This window comes from Carlito syrichta, unplaced genomic scaffold (assembly GCF_000164805.1).
Source record: "Carlito syrichta isolate Samal-C Ts95f unplaced genomic scaffold, Tarsius_syrichta-2.0.1 Scaffold315929, whole genome shotgun sequence".
In the NCBI taxonomy this organism is placed as follows: Eukaryota; Metazoa; Chordata; class Mammalia; order Primates; family Tarsiidae; genus Carlito; species Carlito syrichta.
In genome coordinates this window covers 46,141-50,238 of record NW_007260025.1, presented here as the reverse complement: position 1 = coordinate 50,238, position 4,098 = coordinate 46,141, and the positions used below count along the sequence as shown (strand labels likewise).

General features: G+C 37.9%; 1 pseudogene; it reads right to left on the bottom strand.

Moving 5' to 3' along the window:
* Positions 1–1,900: 1,900 nt before the first annotated feature.
* Positions 1,901–3,782, bottom strand: LOC103276121 (annotated as a pseudogene).
* Between the last annotated feature and the right edge of the window lie 316 nt (positions 3,783–4,098).

The window sequence follows — 4,098 nt, the reverse complement described above, 5'->3', positions numbered from 1 at the left end:
CCGGCTTGTCATATCTGGCTCTTCTTATTTTGATATATATTCTTTCAATGCCTCGTTCTTTAAGGGCTTAATCAAGAAAAATGTTGGATTACATCAAATGTGTTGTCTAATCTATAGAGATGATTGTATGGTTTTTGTTTATAATTCTGATTATGTAATGCACTACATTTATTAATTTGCATCTTCTGAACCATTCTCAAATCCTTGGAATAAAACTCCCCTGATCATAATAAATTTTCATTGTTTGTGCTTTTTAATTTGATTTACTTGTATTTCACTGAGAATTTTTGCATCTATGTTTATTAGGGCTATTGGCCTGTAGTTTTTGATTTTGTTGTAACATTGTCTGATTTTGTTATCAGTTTCCCTGTACACTCTATCGTTATTAATATATTTTCTAAGGTCAAGAAGTATTGACTTCATGAATTTGAGAGTTTCACAGTTGGATGAAAATATATTTAAGACAATATATTATTGTTTAATCGCACCTGCCATCGTTATACGATGCCTTCTTTAAGGTTCTTTGTTTAAAGTCTGTTTTATCTGATATAAGACTTACTGTTCTTGCTTGCTTTTGTTTTCCACTAGCATAATATGTTTCCATCCAATAACATTGAGACTGTAACAGTTTTCTTGTAGGCAATAGAATTTTGGATGTCTGTGTGCATGTGTGTGCGTGTGTGTTTGTGTGTGTGTGTGTGTGTGTGTGTGTGTGTGTGTATATGGGTTAATACTGATATGAAAGGTTTTGACCCTGCCATAGTGCCATAGTGTTGTTAACTAGCTGCCTTGGGGTTTCAAATGGATAGTTGCTTAACATAATCTGTGGGCTTTGTACTTATATGATGTTTTATAATGGCAGGTTTCATCATTTCATTTCCTTGATTAGGATACCTTAGAGCATCTCTTGTAGATCTGGTTTAGTGTTGACAAATTCCCTTAGGGTTTGTTTATCTGGGAACAACTTTATTAGTCCTTAATTTATAAAGATTCTCAATCTCTTCTGGTTTATAGGTTGTCATCTGAGATGTTTGCTGTTAGTCTAATAAAATTTCATTCATAGGTCAGTGGTACTTCTCTCTTGCTGGCGTAAGAATGTTTTCTTTCACATTGGTTCCAGATAGTCTGAAAACTCTGTCTTGGTGAGATTCTTCTTGTGATGCGTCTTAGAGAATTTCTGTGTGTTTCTTAGTTCTGGATATCTAGCTCTTTCTCAAGGCCAGGAAACCTTGTTTCAGTTGTTTTCTAGCATAGTTTCTCTGTACCTTTGACTTTAACCTCTTTTCCTGCTGGAATGTGTTTTATTTGTAGATTCAGATGATTTGCATTATTCTTTATTTCTCAAAGGTTTTGTTCATCAAATAAATTATATTCTTAATTTTCTATGACTGTGTTAATTCAAGCAACTTATATTCCTGCTTTGAGTGTAATTGATCTCCTTTGTCTAGTCTATTATTGCTTTCAGTCATATTTTACAATTCCTTCAATTAATTGTTTATGTTTATATTTTTGCGTCAGTCACTGTATTCACATCTAGAATTGTCTTATTAATTACTTTGTGTTTGTTTTCAGCCTTACTGTTGATTGCACTGAGCTCCTTTAAAATCATTATTTGACTGTTTTATCTGATATTTCAAGGAGTTTGTTTTTGCTCATTTTATTTTTATTTACTTTTTTACAACTGAAGAGTAAATTCAATTTGCTCTCAAATGTCCTGACTACAAAAGCAGCTTACAATTTAAAACCAATGTCATGTCCTCATATAAATTAAAATTCACTCATTGTCCATGAAACTCAAGCATCTACATCAATAAATTATATTACATATATTCTATAAGAGTCTTTTAGAACAAGAGGTTTTTTTTTTTTGGTCCTCAACAGTGACATTTCCTCTCCCATTTCACCACACAAAAGCAGCCCACTCTTGTAGCATGCACACACCAAAGAGCTGCCACTCTCACTGATGAATCCACATCTCCTGTGTTGTATTCAAGCAAACCTGCACAACCCCTCCCTTCCATGCAATCAGTTGGGGGTCCATGTCCTTAGGACTTGTGATTACTTCCCATGTTTCAGTAATTCATCTGAATGATGGTGGCATTTTGCTAAGAATTCTGTGCTGCAGAATTTCTTGGGCTTTATTCTACCACTAGGATGGAGCTGTACATCTTCTTTTTGGCATCATCAGATGAACAGCAGTCTATATTATGAAGAAAGGCTTTATCCAGGTCCAGGACTTTCCCTTCAAACAGTGGGATGGCAGTCTTCCTGGACATTGGTGCAGTGAAGGCCTCCTCAGAATCATTGCTGGTCATTAGGCAGTCTCCTTTGGAGGACACCAAATCTACCTTCTTGGATTGGAATATTTCTGGAAGATCAAAGGACTGACCATGAAGATCTCCTTCAAATCCAATAGGTTTGGATGCAGATTTGTGGTCAGCAGTAACTTCTGCAGAATGTTCTTGCTTGACCTGCATAGCCAATAGGTAGTGTTCATCGTGTGACTACTCAGGATCACTCTGAGATCTGTGCTGCAGAGTTGTCACTTTCTGCCCAGCAATTCCCAAAGTTGCTTGGTAAAACAAGGCCATTGGAGCCTGGAGTTTTTCACTCATAATTGAAACTGATAAGGCAGTTTCAACAAGAGATCTGCCCAATGTAGGTCACTGAAGGGATGCAGAGAATGGGAAGGAAAATCGGGGAGAAGATGTCTCTGGACTGTCAAATCTGAAACTCATGGTCCTGAAGCCCAGAGATATCCTGGTCTAAATGGGAAAATGTTTCTTTAAGGTGCTGCAGAAAAAGGAAATCCACTTTATTAGCTGTCATTCTCTGTAAGGGAACCCAGCTCGCTGAATCAACCAGTAAAACATCTTGACACGTCAGAGCCCCCATATGCCACACAGAGCTGAGTATTCTGATGAGACACCCCATTCTCTACACAGTACACACGTCTTCTGCCCTGACATTCACAATACATGTGCGGCTTAAACCACTTCCAAAGGTAGCACACACAGATTCCTGATGGAAAACAATCCCAAAAAACCCATCTTCATTGGTATCATATTCACTAGTTCTTTCACATGCTATTTATTATAAATATCAGAAATTTAAAAAAATACATTTATAATACTTTAAACCTTTCAGTGTGATTTCCAGGTATTTTTGTATCACACGAGACCATATTACTTCAATATCTGCCAGAACTGCTGTAAGGGATCCCCCAGGGCCTGAATGAATATATAACTGACCTCTTCTGATAGGCCAATGAATATTATAACTGTCCAACAGATTAACATACAAAGCCTCTCTTTGTACCAAATTCTCAGGGTGATGAGATGTGTTTGTCCACTTAATTCCAGAACAGTGATCTAAAATTGCAGGACGCATCTGCTTATTTTAGGATCGTGCCTGTTCAGGGGATATGGCAACCTGTCTTGTACCATTTGAAAATTTTTAGACCATATTGCTTGATCCACTATTTTAAGACCATTGTTACTTTGCTCATTACCTTCAGGTTTACTTAGTCCCTCCCTTAGGAGGCAATTTTCCTTGTATATGGGCTGCCCTTGTTGTTTGTGTCTTTGTGCAATGGCATGAGGAATGCTGGCAGGAACTATGTCTGCAGCTTGACCAATCCTTAAGGTTGCTGAACCTGGATGTATGGCAGCAACTCTGGTACCACAGCTGGCATGATAGGCCACTTCACACTGTTCTGCTCCTTTTCCTTCTCCCTGATTTTCCTTCCTATTCTCTGCATCCCCCTTCTCAGCTTGTGTCATAGTGGTCACCAACCACGCACCAACCAGCCTCTGCGCTGCTGCCTCATTTTATTTTTATATGTTATTTTATTTCCAGATTGGATGTCCTCCTCAGGGACCCAGGACTCAAAGAATGCCTTCAGCTTTACCTGATATCTTTTCTGTTTATTGACTGTAGTCCTCCAACTGGTGCAGTTCTTGAGCTTTGGAGAAACAAGGGATTTTACAGTGGCTTACATTAGGTAGATCTCTTGTTGAAAGGTAAATTTCAAGTGGAAAATTTTTGCCCTATCTGAGTGCTGGAGCTACACTCACTTCTCTCTCTTGAACTCTGCCA